General features: G+C 37.4%; 1 long non-coding RNA gene across 4 annotated transcripts in view; it reads right to left on the reverse strand.

Moving 5' to 3' along the window:
* Nucleotides 1–15,319, reverse strand: part of LOC138144018 (uncharacterized) — a 192,238-nt gene that overhangs the window by 98,249 nt on the left and 78,670 nt on the right. For 3 of the 4 annotated variants that reach the window (XR_011163848.1, XR_011163850.1, XR_011163849.1), the window contains 2 exons: nt 12,696–12,813; nt 12,305–12,408 (listed from right to left, as the gene is read on the reverse strand). This is a non-coding gene — a long non-coding RNA (uncharacterized lncRNA). The remainder of the gene's footprint in view (nt 1–12,304; nt 12,409–12,695; nt 12,814–15,319) is intronic. The other variant, XR_011163851.1, reaches the window with a different exon arrangement.

A 15,319-nucleotide genomic window follows, 5' to 3' on the forward strand; every position in this document is an offset into this window, starting at 1 on the left:
AGAGAGAGAGAGAGAGAGAGAGAGAGAGAGATAGGAAGTAATCTCAGAGAAAAAGCACCTGCAAGGGGATAGGAGAAGGGGAGGAGGGAACAGAGAAAAAGTGAGGAAGACAGAGAAGGAAGCATTTATACCCCAATCAGTAAAGGCCACAAAACAGGGCTTGATTTATTTTTTACTGTTGTTAGTAGCCACTTTAGACTTTAAAAAGTGAGAGAAAAAATATTAATAATGCAAATTAAAATTAAAAGAGTGTCATGTATACAGTTGTTGTTTTTTTTCTGGAGACCCAATTGTTAAACATTTTCCAGTGTACTGCCTGGGGAAAGGGGAAGGGGGTGGAAATGCCTTGTGCAGAAGGTGAGATTTGAACTGAATCTTGAAGGAAACCAGGAAACAGAGGTGAGGAGGGAAAAAATTCCAAGAATAAGTAACAGGCTATGAAAATGCATGGAGCTGGGAAATAGAGAGTCATGTGTGAGAGTCAGCAAGAGGGTAAACTGGATTGTAAAGTATATGGAGTAATGTAAGAAGTAATGTATAAGGAGTAATGTAAGTAAGAAGACTAGCAAGGTAGGAAGGAGCTGAGCTATGAAAGGTTTTAAATTTAGAGAGCTGATAGCATGTACTTCAGCCTTCTTGAGAGACTTTGTAGAGATCACTTGAAGTTAGATGGTAGGGACTGACTCCCAACTATGTCTTGCCCCAGTTCTAGAAGATGGGCCATAGTAAAAAGAACTCCAGTATAAGATGAGGCAATTACTAATAAGTTGCCAAAAGCAGAAAAACTAAGATCTGAATCTTACCCAGAGGCAAAAACCTTAGAGTTTTCCTTTCATTGAAACAAATGTGGACTTCTGCTATGATTTAGTTTCATTAGTTTCATTAATGTTGATGAATAAGCAAATCTAATGTGGTCTGAGGTTATGAGGAAGAAATTGTGTCCTAAACTAGGAAGAGGATAGTCCCAGGGTACTATGCCCAGGTCAGACCACATCGGAGTGATTGCTCTCAGTGCTGTGTGCCACATTTAATAAAGTCTGGAGAGCATCCAGGGGAAGTCCACTAGCATGGTGAAATGTCTTGAGAGCATGCCACATGATTTAAAGAAACTGGAATTGTTTATCCTAAAGAAGAAATGGATTTTGGAGGAGTGGGAGGAGGGGAGGGGGAATGATAAGTGTCTTCAAATTATTTGAGAAGTTCCCTTGTTCCACCTGATACTAGAGTGTAGAAATACTGGTATGGGAGAAAATTGCAGAGAGGAATATTTAGAATTGGTTTCCAAGAAAACTTCTTATAATTTGAACTACACATTTCTGTGGCAGCTAATTGACAATGTATAGAGTGCCCTGCCTGGGGTCAGAAAGACTCATCTTCCTGAGCTCAAATCTGTGCTCAGACACTTACTACTTGTGTGACCCTGGACAAATCACTTAACCCTGTCTGCCTCAGTTTCCTCATCTCTAAAATGAGCTTAAGAAGGAAATGGCAAACCACTGCAGCATCTTTGCCAAGAAAACCCCAAATGAGGTCATAAAGAGTTGAACACAACTGAAATGACTGAACAACAACAATGTATTCAAAATTGAAATGAGGTCCCTCAAGGAGAGTGAAGTTCTTCTCAGAAGTCTTTGAGCAAAGGCTGTCTGGTTATTTGACAGGTATGTTTTAGATGAGATTCTTGGTCAAGTTCAGGTTGGATTAAATGCCCTCTTCTGTCTGTTCCAGTTAAAATTTTATAATTTAGTGATTCTGTGCATTTCCACATAACCAGCTGAAATGGCAACCACACTGGCATACCTAAGATGGTTGCTAGCACAGGTTCTTTGATCTGCTTTACTAGGAAAGAAAGCTGTTTAAGGGGTCAACAATCTTTTTCAATTATATCCACTAGTTCAGGGAAAAGTCAGCACCCTGAACTTCAGAGAAAATACAAGCAGAGAAATAAAGACCAGCAAACAGACAGGGCTTCTAACTGTCTTAGAAATTAGCACAGATCAACAGACAGATCCAACTGTCTGACCAAGGCAGTACATACATAGTCACCACAGAGAGAAGCACCAATATCTGGGTTTTTCAAAGCCGGGGGCTCTGTAATGGCTACCCAGAGTCTCATCTGGTCAAATCACAAGAACACTCTTCCAATGAGTGAGCCCTAAAGCAAAATGCTAGCCTCAGAGTACATATACCCTTCTTCAGAGTCAAAGGGTATCACAACCCTCCTAACCCACTGCCTAATTACAAAGAAACAAAAGGTGTGGGCCTTCCTGAAAAACAAGCTTCCCCTAATCAAGACTATTAATGGACAGATCTTATATCCCAACATTACACCAGTAGCTGCTGATTCAGAAACAATGTCAATTTTAAAAAGGTTCTTAGATTCCTAGTAGGGTCTATGCCTACCACAGCTTCAACAAATCAAGATAGACAGCTTTTGTCCCTCACATTCAGCTCATAACTCATAGTTGTATGTTACTTTACTGTTTGAAAAAGCATTTTCCTCATCCAATACAAGTAGTAACATCCCCATTGGAAACTGAGACTCAGGTGAAATGATTTGCAAGGAATCACACAATTAGTAAGTGTTAGAGCCAAGAATAACACCCAGTTCTTCTGATTCCAAATCTAGTGCTCTGGACACTACACCACAATGATCATATATTTTTTTTTCAAGGATTCACAATACACATTTGTATGTTAAAGAGAATTGCCATTCAGGTCTGAAAAGAACCATATTGTTCTTGGAAAAATATTATTGACATAGAACTCCCACATATAATGGGGTACTGCATGTAAAGAATAGAATTCCACATGTTAAGGGGATCTTAATGGTCCCAGTAATAATAATAGTAGCAACAACAATAATAATTATTTTCTGGCTTGCAAAGTCTGATGGGGTCTGAGCTTGATGTTGGAAGAACTCCTTATTAAGTGACCACATTTACCAATACCAAGTCTCAGCTCCAATCTAAAACTACAGTTACTAACCAATGCCTCAACCCAGTGTGAAGTTTTTGCCCATGGCTCAATTTGACTTAGTGGTTTGTCTGGGGTGGGGAAGGTTTCAAGGCCACATGTGGCCTTGTAGGTCCTTGGATTTGCCTTTTCACTGAGTCCATGTTTTACAGGACAAATCCTTTTGTTGAGGGGATTTGTTCTGTGAAGTTTAGATTCAGTCAAAGGGCCACACTTGAGGACCTAGAAAGCCCCACAGGGCCTCAAGGCTGCAGGTTCCCCACCCCTACTCTAAGAGAATATTTTCAATAACAAATACTTTTTCTTTTTCTCACTTTCATATTATTTGTGGAAATGAAGAGGCTCATCATGAAAATTTAAGACCAGATCATCACCACCAGAAACAACCAAACAGTTACCTTTTTTATTTTTTTTTTTTTGCTTTTTGGAGGGGGGAAGGCAGGGCATTTGGGGTTAAGTGACCTGCCCAAGGTCACACAGCTAGTGAGTGTGAAGTGTCTGAGGCCAGATTTGGACTCAAGTCCTCCTAACTCCAGGGCTGATGCTCTATTCTCTGTGTCACCTAGCTGTCCCCAAATAGTTATCTTAAAGACATCAAGACTTAGTGACCAATGGTGATTATGTAAGAATAGTAGAGACTGTGTAATTCACTGCACAATTACTGGTACATAGTAGGTGCTCAATAAATGTTTAATGACTGACTGGTTGACATCACTATAGGCTACAAAAATTTTGCTCCTTCTCAATCCCTACCCAGACGTGGCCTCATGGTCAGAATTATACATCAAAAATTCACTATCTTTCATGTACTGATAAATGACAAATCTTCATAATAAGTGAGTGTGTATGTATGTGGGATATACACACATATATGTGTACACACATATACATGTGAGTATATGTGTATACACACATATTTATTTAAATTTATATTTAGATATATACATATATGGAATTCCATAAAATACAAATGTTACATATACATAGCAATGTATCTAAAGATATTTGATAAGATGATATCCACAACAAACATGGATCTTAAGTTTTTATGATCAATATTATGTCTGGAAGACTGGGCAATGTTTCAGTATTGGTACAGTGAAGTCTATTGATTGAGTTCTCCAGAATATTCTGCAGTTTATATCTATATCTATATCCATATTTATATCTACATCTATAATCTATATTTATATCCAAGAACTCAACCAATAAACTATACTGGACCATCATCTCCAGGTTATTTTACAGTCTATATCTACATAGCTATACATACATACATGCATACATACACATACATATTCCTGGCAGGAAACATGAATATTGGCCAACTGTGCTTTGGTGATATCACTGACTGACTTAGCACTATAGTCATTGTGACATAACTACTCTTACGAATCTAAGAAAGAGATTAATCATCTCAGCCATGCCAGGCTGGTCTTACTTGAAACCATACTGATGATTAGATTGACACCAATGACAGAGGAACAAATTGTGCTTCTTTGTATTCTAATGCCACAAGAAGGCAAGATTCAAAGACAGTGAGCAAATCAGAGAAACAGTAAAGCACCACCCAATGGAAATGTGTTAGCTTAAATGGCACTGACCATTAAAATGGGCAGACTATGTATGTTCAAGAAACAGACTGAAGATATGAATACTTTCATTATGTGCCCATACTGCACTGGAAACAGATTGGAAAATTTGAAACAGATCTTGCAGTTACAGGCAAGGACTTTATTCAGAATTTTTTTCAATGACATCAGGTCAAATTTATACAACATATTACATATCGGTGTACTATTCAAAGTAACTGTTTTCTTAAACTGAGGTTAACTTAAGAGCAGAAATTAAAGATTTACAGGAATCTGAAAAGGGAAAAGTTGAAAAACCTTGAGGCATCGAAATGGATATGTAACACACTCTACACATGTTGATTTATAATGAAATGGGAGGCAAAGTTCACTCCAATGCCTCAAATATTTTTTAAAAGGAAATGGGCATACTAAGAATGGAATTTTGAAACAAACCCTCATTTGAGCTTAACCACAAAATAAAGACCATTCAAAAGGAATACATCAGTGAGAGAAGGGGGCCAGCATGACAAAGAGATGTTCCAGAGTGAAAAGGCAGCTGAGTCATGGTGATAAAATCTGGAGAATTAGAAGCAAAACCAGAAGGGGAAAATAAAAGCAGTTTATTTGGTAATAATTAATTTTTAGAAAGACTAATATCTGAAAAATGGGAATTTTAAGTCTACCTCACATAGTTTTTGTGATGGAAGCATTTAGGAACACTGGTAAGGATAAGCATCAGATACAACCATGACAGAAATGACTAGAAAACTATTAAAGGGTATGAAAAGCTATTAGAATGTTGCATATCAATATTTAGCTGGAAGCATAGTTGAAAACTTGAACACCATATTTCTCAATTAAAATCAACACATAAAGAAACATTTATTTTATTTTTATAAGCAATCGGGGTTAAGTAACTTGCTCAAGGTTACACGGCCAGTTATTTCTGGGTGTGGTGCTGAGTATCTGAGCCCGGATTTGATCCAGGTCATCCCAACACTGGAGCCAGTGCTCTTACTCGATGAGCCACCTGGCCACCCCATAAAGAAACATTTAGAATGGGAAATAGAATTATCTCAGAATTCTTGACACCTTAAACAACAATTAAGGTTCCATCTGTATCTCTGGCTGATCAATTACTCTTTCTTTAATGTCTACTCAGAGTCCAGAATTCCAATTGAAAATGAAAGACAAAAAGTTAAACCAAAAAGTGTTAAAGCAGTGTAAAGAATGAACTAAGCAATTCTACATCACTGAAAACTATACTACAGAAGAGTGAATAGCAAGAGAATAAAGGAGAGAAGAGAACTCAGAGTAATAGTTTGGGACCCTATTATAGTAGGTTAAAATAAAAATTGAGGATGCCTTGAATGTAAAATTAAATGTTTAGACAATGGGAAGTCATTGAAGATTTTGGAAGAGGGGGAATATTGTGCTCAGAATAATATTTTAAAAAGATTAAAACTGACAACATTTAGGATGAATTGGAACCAGAAGGAGTTATTGGGAGACAATTTTCACAGTCTAGTTGTGAGGTAACAGGGGCTTGGTGCAGAAGTTTCACAAAGCAAATGCCCCAAAACAGCAACCAAATAAGCTAACTCCAGAGATGCCTCTAATCTCTAATCTTCAATGAAAAAAGGACAGAGAAGAGAGAGGGAAAAAATAGCCTCTGGATCTTCCAGATTCCCCTTGTTGTTCCAGTGTCTTCCCCTTAGTCAGAGGAGGGTAAATCCTGTCATAGGCTGACTATGCCTGTACCACAGCCACTGATTCACACTAGAGGTAAACACAGTGGAACTGGTGTCACAAGGAAGGGTCCTTCCTGAGCAGGAAAGCTAAAGAGAGTAAAACCCAGTGTCAAATTTAGATACAGACCTTACAGGGTACTTTTTCATGGGTCCAAAAAAAAATTTTTTTAAAGGTCCAAAAAAAAAAAAAAAAGAATCCTCACTGGTATAAACGGAAGAGAATCTAGTGATACATTTAAAAAAAAAAACTTTTTTAAAAAACCTCATCAAATTTCTGGTGACAATGGCATCAATGATAATTTTATATGCCCTGTCTCCCCACAGTTCTTACTTTATGACTAAACTCTTAATGAGGGAGAAAAGCTTTTTCCTTCCATCACCTTGTGATTTGTTGGTAGAGGTAATTTCTTTTGCAATGATCCAGAACATAATCTGGTATGTGGGTTGCTATTTTTTTTAAAGCTTTAAAATATCCGGCATTTGGCTTGTATTCATCCTCATTTGTATCTACAATAATAACTCAGGTTATTCTGACTTCCCATTGTCTGAACATTTAACCTTACATTCAAGGCATCCTTAATTTTGACTTTAACCTACTATAATAGGGTCCCAAACTGTTACTCTGAGTTCTCCTCTCTCCTTTTATTCTCTTGCTATTCATTCTTCTGTAGTATAGTTTTCAGTTGATGTAGAATTGTTTATTTCATTCTTTACACTGCTTTAACATTTTTTGGTTTAACTTTTTGTCTTTCATTTTCTTTTTTTTTTGCCTTTTTTTTTTTGGAGGGCAATTGGGGTTAAGTGACTTGCCCAAGGTCACATGGCTAGTTTTTTGGTGTTACGTGTCTGAGGTCACATTTGAACTCAGGTCTTCCTGACTCCAGGCCTGGTGCTCTACTCACTGCACCATCTAGCCACCCCTTGTCTTTCATTTTCAATTAGACTTACATTGGTTTTCTCTGGAATATATAGTAGGGCAAAGAGGACTATACAAATAATAGTCTAGCATGGACTTTTTCCCAGGTGCAAGGAATGGCAAAATTGTCAGCTATTACTTGACTCCCCACAAAAAAGACAAAAGAACAAAAATAGAAACAGTAATGGAGTCGACATTAACTTCAGGTCCAAAAAAGACAAGGCACAAACCCATTCCAGAAGAGTTGTTGTTTACTAGTTCTCTTGTGGAGCAGCTAGGTGATACAGTGGATAGAGCACCAGGTCTGAAGTCTGGAAGACTCATCTTCCTGAGTTCAAATCTGACTCAGACACTTACTAGCTGTGTGACCTTGGACAAGTCACTCAACCCTGTTTGCCTCAGTTTCCTCATATTTAAAATGAGCCAGAGAAGAAAATGGCAAACTACTCCTGTATCTTTGCCAAGAAAATCCCAAATGGGATCATGAAGAATCAGATACGATTGAAAAATGACTTTAAAAAGTTTTCTTTCACTAAGTCCCATGCCAACCTTTAGAAAAATGGAATCAGGTGACACTTTCCTGGTGTCCTACCACTGTCATCCACCCCAGAAGAGGTAGTTTCCATGGAAACTTCATTAACATAAGTCATCCATTACTTTTTGAGGGAATGAGATAGGGAAAACTATGAAGCATGAAGAACATTGGGGGTAGGAGACAGAAAGTCTGTCATCCATCCACTTGTTATGTAACTTTGGTCAAGTAACTCAGCCCCTCTGGGCTGCCTTTTCTGTGCCATTTAAAATGCCTGATTCAGAGAAAAGGAAAGATGATTTGGCAGCCTTTTTCCTATTGTGCATATACCTGTACCTGCCTCTCCTAACAACCTCAGCTATCATGCCACTTAAAATCATCTTTTGGGCTGCCAAACCCTACTTCAGCACACAAAGAAAGCATTCAGCAAAAAATTGTCAAATGAGAGTTTAATTTCATTCATTGTTGTTAAATTGTTTCGGTCATGTTCTATTCTTCATGACCCCATTTGAGGTTTTTTTGGCAAAGATACTGGAATGGTTTGCCATTTCCTTCATCATCTCATTTTACAGATGAGGAAACTGAGACAAACAGGATTAAGTGACTCATCCAAGGTCACACAGCTAGTAAGTGTCTGAGGCCAGATTTGAACTCAGGAGGATGAATCTTCCTAATTCTAAGCATAGTTCTCCATCCACTGCACCATCTAGCTACCCAATCTCATTCATTAGATTTCTCAAATACAACCTTGCCTTTGCCAAACACTGCCAGAGCAGAAACCCTTTGACTGGCCAGGTATTTTCTTTTTCTATTCCTTGCCCCACTGTTCCTCTAGCTGATCATTCACTCTTTCTTTATTGTCTACCCAGTCCAAAACTCCAGAAGATGAGTCAGTCATGTAATATGATTGAGTCAAAAATTTCAACTGGGAAGCTGGCATGATTCACCCATGAACCACAGGTGGTAGTTTTTTCCTTGTGACAAATTATCTAAATGACTTGACAACCCTGCCACCCTGAAGCTTGTGTTCACCACCAAACCAAATTCCCCATGGGTTGGGGTGACAATGGGGCAGTGGGAATGTGTAGAGGGTCATTTGATTCTCATGTACCTTCCTTGAAGTCAATGGTGTCATTGACAAGATAAAAAAACCACAAGATAAATTCGAATTTTGATTCTGGTAGGGCATTCTTACCACTTCTCATATTGTACCATCTTGCTAATGAGGGCAGTTACATGAAATATAGCTTTCATTTTCAAAGTGCTGAACTCAATATAATTTTGCCCACTGTCACAGCCCCATTCACTTCTATGTATTACCCTATTTTTATCAGTCTGCTGTATGGTATCTAAAAATACCACTAATACTGGTACAAGCAGTTTCCTCACCAGTTCCCATACCAAAAAAAAAAAAAAAAATCACAGATCTGCCCCCCCCAAAAAAAAATAATTCTATGGTATTTAGTCATCTTTTTTAAGAAAAAAATTGTGTAATTAAAAGTTAATATCTTTCTTAGTGATCTTAAACTGATATCAACTTATTGTGATCCTTAATCATATTAATGACTCATATTTACATAGTATTTTAAGGTTTAAAAAGTACATACTTTACATATGCTATCTCATTTGTCCCTTACAACAACCAGAGGAGGAAGGTGCTAAAAATATCATTATGTTTGTGAAACTGAGGCTTCGTGAGGTGGCACCATGGTCATACAGCTAGTCAAGTCAAGTCAAGTAACAAACATCAGACAAGGAATTTACATACAGTTGTCTCGTGACACCAGATCAAGCATATTTTTATAACATTCGGTTGAAAGAGACCCTGATTAGAATTTCCCTTTGTAACTCATCCCACTTCTCTCAATTTAAGAATTGTTAGATCTGGGTGGAGGTAGCCTGGCTTAGCAGATATTACCTTTTTTGTTGTTCATCCTTTGTTCTCCAAGAGGACCAATGACATTATGAGGGTGATATCAGACTTGTGGGTAAAATGGATTTAAGTAAGACAGAGCTATGCAAAGTTGTCAGCCTCACTTTCTCCTCCAAAATCAGAGAAGTTCAGGGTCAAGACTTAAGTCAAAACAATTGGTGATAGCCTGAGATGCAGTGGGTGACAGATAGAATACTGGGCTTGGAGTCAAAGAAAGATCTGAATTCAGATCCCACCTCTGATACTGATGAGATTTGTGATGCTGCCCACAAGCTACTTAATCTCCCCATGCCTTAGCAGATACCTTCTAATATATTTACTAAGTTATAGACTGATAGAGGGAGCATTTATTATTCAATGAACACTTATTAACTCCCTACTAAGTGCCAGGGACTCAAATGCTCACCTTCATAAATCAGTCTATGATAAGGGCTTATACCATAGTGGTAGCTGTGTGAGTGGAGAAATGTAAACAATGCTGTGAATGTAGAAATGACCAGCGACTGATCAAATCGATGGGGTAAAAGTAAAAAGCTGAATCTGACACCAAGGTTGCAATCCTGGGTGGTTGGGGAAATGCTGGTGACCTCAATAGTAATAGAGAAATTCAGAGGAGGAAGAGCCTGAGAGGAAAGATAATGAGTTTTATGGTGGACATACTGAGTTTGAGATGCTTATGAAATACCAAGCAAAGGAACAAGAGTTAATTCATTTTGTTGCTCTCACATTACAAAAAAAAAAAAAGTTAAGTGTCACAAAGAGCCTGACTTTTTGCTTTGGAGTAGTATAGGCAGGAAAAGATTTTCTTTGGCTATTGCTTTAATGACATCCACCTATTTTTTAAGAAATCTAATTACAAGACCAGGTTATCTGAGAAGCACAGATATGTGAGTTCTGTAGTTCATTTGCACTGCATGTAACAAGTGTGTAAAAGAAGAATTTGCAGCCCAATTATTTTTTTTAAGCAATTGGGGTTAAGTAACTTGCTCAAGGTTACATGGACAGTTATTTCTGGGTGTGGTGCTAAGTATCAGAGCCCAGATTCGATCCCCAGGTCATCCTGATACTGGGGGCCAGTGCTCTTACTCGCTGAGCCACCTGGCCGCCTCTTGCAGCCCAATTATTAAAATTATGTATTGTTAAATCTCTCTCCCTCTGTATATATATATATATATATATATATATATATATACACACATATATATATATACATATATATATGAAGTTTTATGTTCCTTTCTTAAAATTAACTAGTATTCATCTTAAAAACAAATGGGGGATGGGTTGAGGATGGAAATATTGGTAAAAGAAAGATAATCACAGTGGCATAAATGCAGCTTGTTGTTGTTTAGTTAAGTCTGACTTTTCATGACTCCATTTGGGGTTTTCTTGGCAAAGATACTGGAGTGCTTTGCCATTTCCTTCTCCAGCTTATTTTCCAAACTAGTAAGTGTCTGAGGCCAGATTTGAACTCAGGAAGATGGGTCTTCCTGACTCCAGGCAGGGCACACTATCTACTGCCCTGTAGCTTAATATACCTGAAAAAGCACTGGACTTAAGAGTCTATGAAACTTAATGCAAGATCCAGCTCTTCTATTTATTAACTGTGAGAAAGACCTGGGGGGAGAGGGGGAGGGGAATCATTGAACCTAAGGCTCAGTTTTCTTAAACAGGGACACTCACAAAACTTCAGAATTGGAAGGAAGTAGGTGAGCCATCTGATGGGTTGCTATACAGAGAAGCAGCTAAGCGGTCAGTGGCTAGAGCATTGGGCCTGTAATCAGTTCCAATCCAGCCTGTGACAGTTACTAGCTGTGTGACCCTGGGCAAGTCACTTAACCTCAGGTTGACTCAGTTTGCTCAATTATAAAATGAGAATAATAACAATACCCACCTTGAAAGATATTTATAAAGAACTTAGCACAGTGCCTGGTGTGTAATAGATGCTATGTAAATGCTTATTCCCTTCCCTTTACCATCCCAAAAGGAATCATTACAATAACCAACAGAGCATCCAAGTTCTGCCTGAAGACTACCAATGAAGGGGAATCCCCTTTGGGTCAATAGATGAAATAATACATGTGAGTAATAATACTTATATTCATAGAACTAACCTTCAAGTGACATAAATTCAAATCCCAGCTTTTTCACTACTATTACTAATAATGATAATGATGGCTAGCATTTATTTAATGATTTAAGATTTGTAAAGCACTTTAAAAATATCACCTCTGTTTATCCTCACAACAAACATGATAGGTGCTATTATTATACCCATTTTGCAGAATGAGGAAACTGAGGCAGATCAAAGTCAAGTGACTTGCCCAGGGTCCCACACTTAATAAGTGTTCCAGACAAGATTTGAACTTTGGTCTTCCTGGCTTCATGTCTAGCACACTGTATTCTATAGCACTCAGCTGCTTCTACTGCCTTTGTGACCTTAAACAAGTCAATCTGCCCAGGTCTCAGCTTCCTTATCCATGAAATGAAAGGGTAGAACTAGATATCCTGTAAGATCCCTTCCAGCTCTAAATACATGATCTTGTTATCCTCCTATGAGAGGCAGCATAACTTAGGGAACAGAAAGCCAAAATGGGACCAAGACAAGGGGTCAAGTCTTACCTGTGAAACTTACTGGCTATATGATGCAGGGAAAGTTGGTTATTTTCTCAGTACTCTGAGTAAGTCTCTTAGGCCATGGGTTGCAGAGATGGTGCTAACCTTCACTGGAAGAAGGAATTTCGTCATTAAGGGATTTCACAATATTAATGATTATCACATCTAGTCCCTCTCCCTACTTCACTGATTTATAAGGATCAAATAAGATTTTTTAAAACCTTTGTAATCTTAAATCACCATAAAATGTTAGCTAGTATTATTCACAGTGCTTTAATTGATGCTTATTGAATTGAACTGATTTCAATTCAATATCTAATGACAAAATTATGGCTGAGAAGATATACATGTTCAAAGCTGAGTAATTACAGGGAGGGCAGTGATTTTTGTTGCTTACAGTAATTTAAGTCCGATTTGCCACTTTAGTCTTGCTCACTGAAGCTCAGGGAATGGTGACTTGAATAGGCAATAATTAGTATCATGGAAGTAGGAATGTGTTGGAAGAAATATTCTCACTGTAAGACAAATAAGGGATTGAATTTGCAGGTGTCATCTCAGAATCAACAGTTAAAAAAAAACACTGAAAAATGCCTACTGGCTTTTCTTGATAAATAGCTGAGCATAGATGGCTGGGGTCAGCTTCACAGTAGAGCTAAAGAAGCCTTATCAGGACAGAAGATCAGAAGGCAGAAGTAGTTAACAGAACAATTGCATCACTCCTGGACATTAGCACTTCTGTAGAATCAGTGACAAGAATTGTTCAAGCTATTCATGTTCCTTGGTCATATATCTTCTCTACATGTGCAACTTTCAATTATTTCCTATCTGCATTCCCTCCTCCCCTACCCACAGCAAAATACATGTGAGAATATACTCATTATCTGTGAAGAGGAAATCTTTCTTGTTACTTTTTTGCTATGTTGTCCAATTTAACATATTATTCTTTAAACTAATATGTCATCTGGTTAGCCTAATGAAGGAAAGACATCAATAGAGGTTTATGAACTATGGTTTTTACTGAACGCCTACCCACAAAGGGTAAATCTAGGTCCCATGTGATTGGGGCCCTCGGTGCCACATGATAGAAAGGCAAAACCAAAACAAACTTGAACTTCATAAAAATTTCATTTTCTTTGGGCAGCTAGGTGGTGCAGTGAACAGAGCGTCAGTCCTGGAGTCAGGAGGACCTAAGTTCAAACTCAGCCTGAGACACTTAACACTTACTAGCCATGTAACTTTGGTCAAGTCACCTAACCCCAATTGCCCTAACTTCCCCCCTCCAAAAAGAAAAAAAAAATCATTTTCTTATACCATTGTTTCTGAATTTGTTTTACTATAAGTGAAGGTCCTGGACTTCACATTAACATCAAAGAAAACAGACAAGTGCTATAAACTTCCCAAGTTTTAATTTCAGATTGATAATCCCTAGAAGAGCATATAGATTTTCTTTTCAAAAAGGAAGCAAAACAGGATTAAGTCTGTTCCATTTTTTCTATTCTATTCATAGAATAGTTAAGGTATGTTGACTTCCTTGTTATTGTTACCTATTGTCATTTGTTTTTATTTTTTTTAATTGAATAGTTGACTCATTTTGTTATCTTGACAACTCACTGAACCAGTCTATGTTTAAATCTCTACTCAGTAAAATGGAGAATGTTTTTCTTCCTGCCTCTACAAATGAAAAACAAAAAATGGGTAACTGACCCAAAGTGACAGAAGAGACTAAAGACAGCACCATATGAGGCTTAGTAGAACAGATTGGGCATGGTCATCTTGGAGAAAAGAGGGGACTAATGATTCAAAATAGTCAACCAAGATTCCTGGGGTGGGGGGGGGTAGGATTAGGTTGGAAAACTTGTTCTGCTGAACCCCAGAGAACAGAACTAGGCTATATTTTATTTTAGTACTATATAAGGAAAAGTTTCCAAATAATCAGAAATGTCTTAAAGACAACTAAAAGGATAATAAGTGTCCTATAACTGAAAGTTATCAAGTAGAGTCTTGATCTCTTTATTAATGGGGGTTCTTATTTAAATACAGGTTAAAATAATTGTTCTTTGAGATCCCTTCCAATTGCTATTGGAATCCAATTCCAATTGCTGTTATTCTGTGAATGCTGTGATGATATAGGAGATTTTACAACTGAAGACTTGAAAATTCTTTGATGAGAGAAAATAAAGGTGGATGGGAGCAGGGGGAGCAAATAGGAGAAGAGTCCACAAACTGACAAAAAGAGAAATACAAAGAGAGAATGTAAAAGATTTTTTTTAAATAAGAGTATCATATAAGAAATCATGAGTACAATGGTTTCAGAAAAAACCTGGAAAGACTTATATCAACTGATGCAAAGTAAAGTGAGCAGAACCAGGAGAGTATTATACACAGAAACAGCTATATTATATGAAGATCAACTGCAACTGATTACTCCCATTAATTACTCCTTAGTTAATTACAACTTAATTACTCCCATTAATATTAAGATTCAAGATCGGAAGGACTTATGATGAAAAGTACACTCTAATTCCAGAGAAAGAACTGATGGAGTCAGATTGAAGCATATTATTTTTAACTTTATTTTTCATGGTTTTTGTTTATGGTCTCTGTTTTCTTTTACAACATGAATAATAGGGAAATATGTTTTGCATGACTATACATGTATTACCTATATCAAGTTACTTGCTTCTCAATGAGGGGGGAGAGGAGGGAGAGAATGTAGAACTAAACATTTTAAAAAAAAAACAATTGTTAAAATTATTTTAACATGTAATTGGAAAAATAAAATATTAAAATATTTGTAAAATTAAGTGCATTAAGCAATATATTTTACATTGCCATTGGGATTAGTTCTGGAATCTGACCCTATTTGTTCTTCCGTTATTGCCAAATGTTGCATTAAATTTTTGTTACTTTAAAGATAAATATGACAGGCACCCTGGGTAATTTAGAAGAGGTATGGTAGGTTTCCTACAAAACTATTGAAGCATCCAAAGCAGTCCCTTAGGTGATTTAGGATGGGGGGGG

Source organism: Petaurus breviceps, unplaced genomic scaffold (genome assembly GCF_028583685.1).
Source record: "Petaurus breviceps papuanus isolate PSGF00001 unplaced genomic scaffold, PetGlider_PUasm1.0 90683, whole genome shotgun sequence".
NCBI lineage: Eukaryota > Metazoa > Chordata > Mammalia > Diprotodontia > Petauridae > Petaurus > Petaurus breviceps.